This window comes from Megalobrama amblycephala, linkage group LG9 (assembly GCF_018812025.1).
Source record: "Megalobrama amblycephala isolate DHTTF-2021 linkage group LG9, ASM1881202v1, whole genome shotgun sequence".
Taxonomy (NCBI): domain Eukaryota; kingdom Metazoa; phylum Chordata; class Actinopteri; order Cypriniformes; family Xenocyprididae; genus Megalobrama; species Megalobrama amblycephala.
The window spans coordinates 25,639,060-25,651,744 of NC_063052.1; the positions used below are offsets into that span (position 1 = coordinate 25,639,060).

The following is a 12,685-nucleotide window of genomic DNA, read 5'->3' on the forward strand; positions in this document are numbered from 1 at the left end:
GTCATATAATGCCACTTTTACAAAATGTAAAATAAGTCTCTGATGTCCTCAGAGTGTATATGTGATGTTTTAGCTCAAAATACCCCACAGATCATTTTTTATAGCATATTAAATTTGTCACTTTTAGAGGGTGAGCAAAAACGCTCCATTTTTGTGTGTGTCCCTTTAAATGCAAATGAGCTGCTACTCCCAAGAGGAGGGCGGAGTTTCAACAGCTTGTGTTAGCACATAGTACTGTTAGCAGCTCTGATCACCTCACGCAGACTCACTGAAAATGTCAGAAACTGTTCAGCCTTTTATGTTCAAACTGAAGTCGGACTATGACGGAGAGACTCAAGAAGTGACAACATGTAGAATGCAACAAGACATTTCTGAATAGTTAGTTGATGAATTTATGTTGTAGTGGGGGATATCTGTGGGATATCTTAAAGTCATTGATTAGCATATTCTGTCATGATAATCTATAAATTTAGGGTTTATGTAAAATTTAAGGGTTAGTGATGTCACTAACCCAGGAAGAAGCTTGTTGTAGTCCCTACCAGCCATTCGTTGTAGTCCTTAAACAGAGAATTCTTTAAAAGAAAATATCCCCTTTTGCTTTTGAGCGGTGTAACTTTGCAGATGTTGTTTATGCTGTAACAGCAGCATTACACACTAACCAAAGTTTAAAAAGGGAAATCATAATCAAGGACCCTTTAAATATAACATAATACATAATATCATATATAAAATATACAATATAAATATTGTTTTATTAAATATTATTTATAATATTAATATTAATACATTTTAGTGGTGTTACTGTTGAAGTTACTGGAAAAATTAATGAGAAATGGGGATATATAGGAAAAGGTGCACAATTCTTATATATCCAATCACTTCCCATAAATTTCTCTAGTACTTTCAAGAGTAATTTCACTAAAAATTATATAAATAATTTAAATGGATTCAGCTACGAGATTATGTATTATGATATTTAATAAAATATCTAGACTAGACTGTAGAGATAGAAAAATCACTCCTGGCCTCTTTAGGGAAAAACTTGATTTTTGTCCATCATACAAAAATTCATTACTATTTTAATAACATCCAAAATTGGGCTCAGGTGCAGGACAAAAAAAAAAAAAAAAAAAAAAAGAATGTCCCCACACTGAAAACAAAACTCCAAAGTAATTAAGTACATAAATGAATAAATAAAATTATTGAAATATTTTGATCTGCATGTGCACTACTACATGTGCTGCATCACAGATCCTTTTCTTTTTTATTTGTTGGAGTTTTTTGGAGGGGGAACAACAACTATGATGTACTCTTTGATACTGCACAAGTAATAAAGAACGGAAAATCTCATGTTGGGTTTTCTTTCCCCTCTCCCTCTTTTATTTTCTGAAAGGAGATTAAATATTTCTGCATGAGGAAGTCTTTTTAAATCCTGCAGTGACTACTGCACTGGCCCCACACTTATTGCTTGGACACACCGAGATGCGGTGAAATCCTGAAAAGCTCCGCCTGTCCACAATGCATGGGGGGAAAAAAAATCTAAGTCATTTTCATGGGGAAGGCAGAGAGCCTGTAAAAGCAAAGTGTTTTATGACCTGTTGCTTCTTTACAGGTAAGATTAAGCAGTAGAACGCAACACATGTAACAATATTATTATTTATGAGGTTTTCTAAAAAAAAACAAAAAAACACATTGATTCTCATGACATCACTACAGCACAACAGAGTCCATATGGACAGATATAAATTCTTCATCGGGGCAGATGTGCTTGTGTTCAGAGATGATCTCCTGACATCTCCATTGTGATCTGATGGGAAGCCGAGACTGCCAGAGTAACTCAGGACATGCATTTATGGCTGTGTGAAATAACGACTTAATTTTGGAGAAAGGCAAATGTTTTCCCACCCACTTTTTTCTCTCCGTCTTTCAAGCACACCAGCTGACTAAATCCATGAAGTCAAACACAACGTTTATCATTGCAGTAATGCTCTGTTTCGGGTGAACGGCGACGATATTATCACTGCCGCATTTTTAGCATAACTCCACTTATACAAACAGCTTTTTGAAAGACTTCAAGTCATCAATCTCTGGGACCCACGTCCAGCTTTACAATGGTGTTTTATGGCAGATGGGCTGTCCGGGAAACTCAAAGGCTCTCAAAGTCAACTTTTATTCCTTTGGGATTTTTCCCTCAATCTTCTTCAGCTTGGATTTTAAACATGATTGGTGTTTCCAAGGAAAATTCGATGTCGAAGCCGAACTTGCTAGTGATTCTACCCATAAGCCCCCAGACCTCCTCACTATGAACACTTAATCTGCTATAGAAACGTCCGGTAGTGCTGTTTCAGGACTCTAGTCATATTAAACATACTAAGCCGTATCCATATTGTCGATTTAAGTTCCCATAATACACTCCCATGTGCCATATGGTGAAAGTTAACAATTAAGTCTGTAATGCAAAATCAGCATTTGTACATAGCAGTGTGTATCTCTGTTTTATGAAGTAACAATTGTGAAAAATAAGGGTTAGTTCACCCAAAAATGAAAATTCTGTCATTAATTACTCACCCTCACGTCGTTCCACACCCGTAAGACCTTTATTCATCTTCAGAACACAAATTAAGATACTTTTTTATCCCCCATAGACAGATATGTTACCACTACTTTCAAGATTCAGAAAGGTACTAAAGACATTGTTAAAATAGTCAATGTGACTGCAGTGATTCAATCTTAATTTTCTGAAGCGACGAGAATACTTTTTGTGCGCAAAAACAAAACAAAAATAACGACTTTATTCAACAATATCTTCTCTATATCATTCTTCTATGTTGTTTACGTCAGCGCTTCCCGGTTCTATGTCAGAATGCCAACTTATTATCAAAGGTCTTATGAGTGTGGAATGACATGAGGGTGAGTAATTAATGACAGAATTTTCATTTTTGGGTGAACTAACCCTTTAATAACATCCTAACTTACAGACGTTATTGTTGAGCCACACTTGTTTGTGACACCAGCCTATCAAACGCATCCCGAGATCCAGATCGATCCGGTGCGGGTGTCTGCTTCTATCCCATTATCAAAGCGCTCTTACTGTACCAGACTATTGGGGATTACGTTTAGAGACCATAGACTAGATAGAAAGAACCTCACCGGCACCCCTGGCCTCTTCAGAGACACTTGGTGGGGGACAAAAACTTGCTTTTGTTCCCTTGGACAAAAATTAATTACTATTTTAATAACACAGCCAGACTTGCTGAAAATCGGCTTAGAGAAATGGTGATGTAATGATTGCTGGAGAGGAGTTTTGTAAGGGGCATTTGGGGGCTGCCTTGAGGGCCCTCCAAAATCTCTATTTGCCACATTGAAAAAGTGCACAAATCAAAGTGATCTGCAGGAAAATGAAACCCACACAGTAGGTTTGAGAAACCCCGGCTCATTGAGTGAATTCCTGTGTGTCGTTGTGACATCTGCACGCAGTGTGTGCTTCCTTTACGTCTCGCATGGACTCGCGCACTTCAGATTGCGCAGCTGAAAGAAATCAAGTGTGTTGAAATTTCACAAATGCAAATAAATTTTCAGTTTATCCCCATTTGAAGCACTTGGGGTTCGTGCTGGCCCGCCGAGTCTGCCGAGAACAAGAGGGAAAGTGATAAGCTCGTTTTTGATGAGCAACATTTCAATTTGCATGTGAACACACACGAATGGTGTTCTCTCTCTCTTTTTCCCTCCCTCGCTCACTCACTCGCTCTCTATTTTCTCTCCCACTCTCTCTCTTCCTGCCCCTTTCCCCTGACCGTGATTAATACACACATGTTGTACAAAGGGCTCCTTGTTAGCTTAATGGCAAGGCCTAAATGGAGACTTATATTTCCAGGATTATATCTGTATTCAATTGCAAATGATTTTTTGGGGGGACTTTTAATACCCTGCTCTCTTGTCTATGAATAATAGTATCATTTAAATGTAGCAGACACCTGGTGCAGGGAGGGGGGAGCTCAAGGCACCGAGTCTGGCTGGGCACTACTGCCAACTTCCCTCTTTCCCAGCCTTGCCTTATCCCCAACGACCAGCCTCCGATTTCACTCGCTTACCTTCAAATGCCATGCACTTGAAACTTTATTCTCCCTTCGGTAAAAAACTCTGGCGCTCCTGAAAGGGAGAGAGGGATGTAAAAAAAAAAAAAAAAGCTGAAGAGATTTAAGAGAGGGAGGAAAGAAATTCTTATCAATCTTTTCTTAGATTTGGGGAAAAGTCATCTGAAGGAGCCGTGTAACATTTCAAGGGACCCTTCCAATTAAATACTTAAAAAAAAAAAAAAAGAGGTACAATAACAGAAGCCTATCCTATACTCAACGGAGACATTAATGCTCTTTTGTTGATTTATTGTACATTACCTTCTGAGGCAGAAGAGAAACAGGGGGTACTTTAGACGGGGGGGCCATTTGTATGCACCCCGCGTCCGTCCCGCGCACAATCCGGCCTGTATTGCGTTTTGCAAATTTATACCAGGATGTTGGTTTAGAGTGTTTCCCTGGAAAAAAAGGAAAGTTTTTCAAGTAAGTGTCTGCTTTCATGAGCACAAGTGACTGAAGCTTACAAACAAAGCTTTGTTTCAAAACTCACAGATGTATGGCCGGAGCATGCTTTTGTCCTCCAACCCTGAGATGTTTTTTTTTTTTTTTTTTTTTTTTTTTTGTTGTAGATTTTCTGTACGGGGAGAACACAGACAAAAAAAATACTGGTGAGCACAGATATTAGCCTAAGCTTTCCCAGGGTTATATTTTCCCCAAAGAGGCTTGTTCGTAGTTTTCGAGGGGTGAACACTTTTTCTTGTTCTCAGCACTTTAGCTAACGGGAAATAATTTAAATAACTATTGTTCCTTATTTGTGAGGTGCTTTAGATCTGCTAAATGAATAAATGTACATTTTTATATTAAACATATAAAACTGTAAAACAATTTACAGTCTCAGGGAATTTTATTCTGGCAAACATTTATAAAGTTTGTGCATTAAAAAATGTGCTAAATTAAAGCATAACAGAAAATTTTAAAAACAGTATCTAAGTGTCTTTTGGAAAGACCTGCCAAATATCATTTTTTTTTAAACGGTGGCTAATATCAACACCTCACATTCACATTCTTTCTTCCTCAAAAGTTTTGTCGGAGTCCGTTAGCTGCTAAGCAAACAGCATGTGTTGGGACTCGGCTTGCCAACGCTTCTTTTGTTGTGTCTAGACTACAGGAAATGCAAAATTGCATTTGTTTACAACCGTTAGGAAGTCAAAGCCAAGGCAACAATTAAAGAGCTGCTCCCAGGAAAAAAGGCTTGAACACGGAGCACAGATTTTCTTAAGAAAGGGCGAGAAAAAACACAGGAATATACGAAGAGGGACTGCCTCATAAAAACATCTGTAAATCTTATCGCACTGAGCTTCATTGTTCTTATTCACCGTCCTGACATTTGCTCCTGAAGCTTGTAAGTGCTGCTGTTTTCAGATCTAATCTTGAATCAGTCATTCTCTCAGCTTTCTTAATGAGTCACATAAGGATGTGAGGGGAGGAAGTCGATCCCTAACCAGAAATTTCAGGTTACCACAGTAGTAGCCTTCACTTCAATTTTTTCTATTTTAAGAATGTTCTTCCGCGATGTGCGGATTACGGCCTGTCATCTATACACCACTGCCTGCTTCCATTTGTTTGTTTAAGTTCCCTGACCATGTCTCACATATGGGACTTTACGTTTTTCACCCTTTGGGAAAATAACAGTGAATGACGGTGGCCTTGTTCTGTGTTAACGGAGCAGTGAGATATGTGTCTTCTCTATGCCATGAGAATTAGTTGATATGACTGAGCTTCACCAATTCAATGACCAGACAGACAGCAAACACTACACTGTTGACTGACTGTGTCTACGTACTTTACACTGTCTGGTTATTCTGCTTAGTAACAAAGTTTTATTTTAATTGTCAAGGCTGCTGAAAAAAAAAAACAACTACAGTAACCTCAAAAATTAATTGGCAACTTCAAGGAATTAGTAACAAAATATCAAACCAAGTAGCAAGAAATGATGCCAGACATTTTCTCAGAACTAACTTCACTTTTCTATTCAAGTTCTGCAATGACTTTTAAATAACTGGTCTCAAGATCATTTTTAGTGGATGTATGTAAGTCAGTTCCTCTCAAGTTCACAAAGGTGTCCTAGCAGAGTAACCACAGGTAGTTCATCACATTAACGTTGAATAATTTACTATATAATTATTTTCTAATTTAAAATCAAAAATCTTTAAAAAATATTGTGAAATGCTTTGATTGAAAAGTGTATTTTTAGTCTATTTTTAGTTGTGGCTTACTGTAAGTCCAAATACCCTTTTGGGCTACACTATATATAAAGCAAATAATAACAATAATTATAATATTTATTATTATTATGGTATTTCTATAATACAAATGTATCATCAGATTGTACATGCACAATGTAAATCAAGAATTTGGAGAGGACATGATCTGAAATTATCTTGTGTTTTGGAGTCTCGGACATTTTTATATAGAATTGGTTCACATGCCCAAATTAGTTAAAATGTGTGAAATTCTTTTTGGGGCAAATTTTTTTTTTATCATTTCTGAGGCCAAGCTATAGTCTTATTCAGTGCGTTCAGAGAAAGCTTTGCCTCCGTTTACATAATAGTGTACAGAGAGGAAAACAGGAAGTGCCCCGAGTGACCTATAACAGCTGATTTAAAGCTATTTTTATCTACTTTCAAACAAAGGCTTCAGACCATAGGTTTATCAGATCTCAAAGTGTGATATATGTAAGATGTATTCCTTACACTGAAAGTATTTCAAGAACTTCCAAGACAAGAGCATCTCATAAGCTATATTGAGGTAATCTCAGGTCCTCTTCCATCAGGGACATGTATGGTGACTTCTCTGCGGTTTGCCTCAAGCGTCTGTTTAAGACATGGAGAGGAAGTCACTATTTCGGAGAGTTTACACAGATGGAGCCCACTCTTCAGTCAACACTCACATAAAATTCGAGCAAAGACTTGTTTTTTCTTTTCATTTCAGTGTACACAGATGCTTATGGCGACATAGAGGTGCCACAGTTTGTTATGAACAAGCAAACGCGCATGATAAAATACCACGGATGATTATTATTTTCATATAAAGACACCTTAAATCATAACAACAGATCTTGAATAATCATTCAAATCAGTTTTTCTGTGTGACCGTATTTGTGACAGGATAGTTGTTTAATAACCAGTTTAGATCTCGTTACAGCAATCAGACAGCTCTTTTACTGTACTGTTTAGGTCAGTGTGACTTTTGTTATTCATTCTGCCATTAAATTAAAGTTAGACTTTGCCTTTCTGTTGCTTAAATGAGCGCCTCTTGGTTTACTGAACTTTTGTCTGTGGTTTTACAGCAAAATGCTGGGAGACTAAGAGGTGACTCATAAACCAGGCACACACGTCCGCTAGTCACTGTCTGTTTACTTCTGACAGCTCTTTACAATCGTTAACTGTAAATGTCACATGCATCTGTGATCTAAGGCCAGTGGCATGCAAGAGATTGTGCCATTAATTTCTTTTACTTTGTCAAGACAGCAACAATCATGGCCCCGAGCACCTTTAGTTTATGCATTCAGAGGACTATTCAATGGCAACAGGCTTAAGTCAAAGCCACTAGATGATGGATGATCATGCTAACCTGGTTTTGCATCTCTCTCAGCATGTTCAGGGAAACAGCTTCCTAATCGTTATCTTGTCCCCAGCCTCCAACTGAGAGAGTAATTTTGGACATGGAAGGTTAGATGTCCTCCCATATGCTCCTTTATTGAGCTGTCAGTGAAGTCTGACTTACAGTTTTGTCACAGTGTCTATTTAATGATAGAATACATCCAAACTCAGCATAAAACATGCCACACTTAACATAGGGCCTAACCGTGTTACAATTTGTAATTTCCACATTGTTCATTTTATTGCTAATATAACCAATCTTATATGGGCCAGTGATGCAAATTATTTTGTCTGGATCTATAAAATTAACAAATTTCACACATACACCAATCGAATGACTTGAATACATCTCTTCTATGATTAACAAAATGTTTTAAATATCCTGAACTAAATGTTATTTTTATATTTTGTTTATATATTATATAATATTATATATTATATTTGTTTATATATTATATAAAGTAAAAACAAATGGTGTAGTGTAGGTGGTGTACCTGGCAGATTTGATTTAAAAAAAAGAAGTCTTATAAAAAAAAAAAAAACTTGGCATAAAGAGTTTAAAATTAGGTCTATTTTATATATTAAAAAAAAGGTAGTGAAGCATTTTTGTTTTAAAGTATTATATTTAAAACACTTCTATCTGCCGGTTCAAAATCAGTGTAGTGTAATCAACATGCAGGAAGCCATTTTGTTGTCATGTGACAAGAAAACAACAAACTTTTACTCGTAATTGTTTTCTATGTCACAGACGCTGTAGACCCTTATAACTGTTTCAAAGTCAGTAAGTTTTTAAATATATATTGTTTTTTAAATGATACAATATATGTACATATGATGTAAAAAATATATATAAATTTTATCTTGACAGTATGTTTGAAAACCTTTTAAAACCAAATTCTCATGTTTATAAATATTTTATGTGTATAATATATTTTATTTTATTACTTTTTACATAATGTTTAACCACAATTAAATAAAATAGTAGTAAATATATAAATATATATATATTTATATATAAATTTGCCAAATTGTATTTATAATTCGATTTTTTAAATATTTCTCAGTTTCATCATCTCTGACATCTTTATTAGCCATACATTTAATATGTGTTAAGGTAAAGTGGCTGAATGAACTTCAGTCTTAACACTGAGAAGACATATGCAGTGTTTTACTTTTCTAATATTCCCCATCAGGACCATCAGTCTACATTTCATTATTTCACATTGATCTACCGACTAACGCACAGATATTGTATTTGTATAAAATACACCCTATAGTATATTTCAAAGCCCACAGACTGTCCATCTCTAGCATTAGTTTTACCCTTGGATTAGATTTCACACTCTATGTCAGAAGATACTTCCTGTGAAGCGTTCAGAGAATCTGAGCTGATGGAGATTAAACTCATTTGTTACATGCTTTTCCTCTATAGCATGCCAATAAATGCTAATAGCAGGGTCTGTTCTTTTTCAGGTCATAAATGTAAGTGAATTACTTTGCGCCTAAAGTCTTCCCTCTGCCATCTCAGACTGCACACACTCACAGCCAGTAATTAACTACTGTTTTTACTGGCTTTACTCTTGTTTTTGCTCGTTATTCCCTCGAGAACATAGAATACATAATATCCTGTTTGTGCCTAAAATTTGCTGTCTTTCATAAAAATAGTCGGTTGTCATGGTGACTCGTGTTAACAGAACTGAAACATCTTCTTGCACGGTTGTTTACAAAGCAAAAACTTTGTGTACGTATTCAGCGAAGCGCTTTTGCAGAAGTGTTTGTAAATGACCGTAAGTACAGGGGTGAAATCTCATGATGCGGTTTCAAATCAAGGCACACAAAGCAGCGCAAGTATACTGATGTCCATGCTACTTTGTTGCGTATATATAGAAAATCAGGGTTTTTTTGTTTTTGTGGACAGTCGGATACAAGACTGTACCACGGTGCCGCCTATAGGGACCCGTATCTCTCGGCTAAAAACGTTTATTTCGCCTTAGATGTATCAGGTCCAACTGGCCCCACAATAGACCCTGACTCACCCCTCATACATTGAGATTCAGTTTCTTTTCCCAGCTCAAGTCTCTCCTGCTAGTGTCAATCACAGGCTTTATTGGTGGAAGCAGACCTGACACCCCGGACCTCATGTGAAACCATGGTCGACAGGAGGCAATAAGCCGGAGAATAGCAGCCATCTCAAAGTAGTCCTCCATTTAGCAAGTGCTTTTTTTGCTCTCTTTGCTCCAGTCCTGCATTAAAGATAGAGAAGAGAAATCAATAGAGGTTCACAGCATTAGATAAAAGTCGCGGACTTGAGAAGCAGCCGCGTTAGATGTGGTAAATTAAACCAATCAGAAATTTCCAGAGGCCCTCGGCACATAGAACAGTGCTATCTCACATCTGTCCATCTCACTGCCCCGTCTCTGCTTTGTTTGTTCTTCATGTAGTTTCGCCCTGACACTTCATTTGTTGATCTATCTGTGATGATGTGCTTTATACTCAGAGTCAAACCCTCTTCATCGTGTTTAGAGTAGGGAAAGATGTTTTTTAGCTCTGGGATATGTTCTTGGTTAAAAGATTGCATTCGGGGCTAAAAGGAACAGAGAAATAGTATGGACCATGATAAGATTCTAAACATGATCCTGTTTTAATGGACAGAAAAATGATAAATCTCAACAAACACACAGACTTGGACAGAATTCTTCCTTTTATCAGCAGAATACAACTCTTGAATTCTATGCTTGAACAAAAACAGCATTTTCTGCACCAACTGAAATTAAAAGCTCATAAATGTTTGTGAAGCTATAATCTGTGATTACCAGGTGATGTAGAGTATAGAAAAAGCTATATCTGTGATAATTAGTTCATTTAAATCTGGCTTTTCTTATTCGTATGAAAGCAGATGGGGGGATGTGAAGAAAAACAGCACGAAAAATAAAACAAAAACACAATTAACAACTGCACAGGCAAAAATTCCCTGTGGGAACAAACATTAAGGGTTTCATATGCAGAATTTTAAATATTTTGTCCTTCTAGGCGCTCGTCTTCATCTGATCATTTTGTTTCGTTTTGAAAAGCCTGTTCCTAATCCTACATGGCATGGATAACAGAAAAGCCGGGATAACAGCAGCCGTTTTAAAGACTTCCCTTGGGGGTGGATTTTGACAATTCCCACCACTTTGTAATTTTATTGATAATGAAGAGGATGGCGAGGAAGGGACTTTTGATTTTTGCCAGAAAAGCTAGTTAAGGACAATCAATAGTACATCATTGGGAGAGTTTTGTGATAAAAGCCCTCGGTTACCCTGGCAATCCATCACTTGGCCATACAGATAGGTCAAACGAAATTATATTGCGCTTATCTCTCTACACCAGAAGAGTAACAGAGACGCCGATCAATAGGCTTATATATTGTTCTACTTGTGTTGTAATGGAAATGATGTATCGCTGATTTAGAGCCCTTTGGCCGCTATACACCAGCGATACTGGTCAGATGTGAATGTTGTCTGATCCCATGAGAGCAGCTCAATATCATGATAGACACATAACTGAAGTTTACTGTGTTAAATTTATATGGTGCTACATCACAGATCATAAAATAAGTGGCATATCCTATTTTTGTGTTCATTTTAAATTCAGTATCATAACAGATGTGAAGTTATGAGAAATGTTAACAGGAAAAAGAGCAGGTTGAATAGGGGTCCATCGTTCTGTGATATCCTAGTGGTCGCCTAATGCAATAAGCACAGAACAGCCCTTCTGCAATTCTCTGCAGGACTTCTGCTGGGTTTTACACGCACATTTGCTGCACAATATCAGCGAACTGGTTTCAGCTCAGCTTCTATCAAGACATCCACCTTATGGGACTCTGGAAGAAAGGGCATAGTTTTGAATTGGATGAGCTATGGAGGATGCGTCCTCGGCATGAGTGAGGAGCAGACGGACCGACAGAGAACAAAAACGAACAGTTTATTGTTAACATACTTAATAAACAATCTGCGAATCATTCGGCTGAGTTCTCGACGTCCCTCAGTAACTTTCGGGATTTTTCGCGCTCGTTCTGTGTAGCTTCGTCTCGCGAAACCGAATTGTTTTGTTTTTTCCCCTAATACAAAAACTTAAAAAAACTAAAACTTTAAACTGTTTTTGTGGTATACTTGTGGTAAGTAAATGTATAGAAAGCCATAAATTATGGCAGTAACTTATGTTTTGCGACGTACCGTCCCATACAGATCCTAACGGAAAGCGCTGGAGCAGCCTACTGTTGCTATGGTGACCTCCTCAGGCGAACGCGACATTTGCGAGTGTGTGCTGTTGTGCTCTCGGACTAACTTGTAATCTAACTTTTGTGGTTAATGAAACATTGTTTGAAAAAATATATACATTTAAAAGCCCTCAACATTTTGTTTTGACGTTGACAATGGGGGTTTAAACTTTAATTACACTCCCAAAGAGAGCCCCTCAAATAACAACCAACCATTAACCGAATAAATGCTTTATTAGGCTAGGTGTATATTCGCCTGTCAGAAAAAACTTTTCTCGTATGGATATAAAAATTAAACAACTTATCTGAAGGAGGGATATGCTTAAACTAGAATCAATACACTTTGAAAGAGCCTGTTTGAGAGGTGCTTGATGTTATTCGTACTGTCATTTATTTGAAAAGAAGGCGTGTGAGCGTGACAAGACTGGTTTTTCGTACTTACGGTGATGTTTAACAAACTACGGATGGACTTTACGCCATGTGAAGTGCCAGCAGAGCTGTAGACGCACTTGTTTGCGTCCAGTTTGTGGTCCTACGTGAACAGAGAGCAAAAGGGGGAAAGTGAGGAAGTGAAACGGGCTAATTACTCAGTCCATCCCTCATTTCCATATCCAGAGAGAGTGTCTACTGGCGCGCGGCCAATCCCTCATGCAGCGCAACGTAATACATGACCCTCTATCATTATAACGCCG

At 37.4% G+C, this 12,685-nt stretch overlaps 1 long non-coding RNA gene across 2 annotated transcripts; it reads right to left on the reverse strand.

Annotated features, from left to right (window-relative positions):
- Positions 1-1,220: 1,220 nt before the first annotated feature.
- On the reverse strand, positions 1,221-12,572 carry LOC125275442. Of its 2 annotated transcripts, none has more exons than XR_007186453.1 (5): positions 12,436-12,572; positions 9,772-9,978; positions 4,624-4,707; positions 4,395-4,531; positions 1,221-4,149 (listed from the first exon to the last, which is right to left on the reverse strand). It is a non-coding gene; the product is annotated as an uncharacterized LOC125275442 (long non-coding RNA). The 2 variants fall into 2 exon arrangements; XR_007186452.1 differs by lacking the exon at positions 12,436-12,572 and adding an exon at positions 11,950-12,071.
- Between the last annotated feature and the right edge of the window lie 113 nt (positions 12,573-12,685).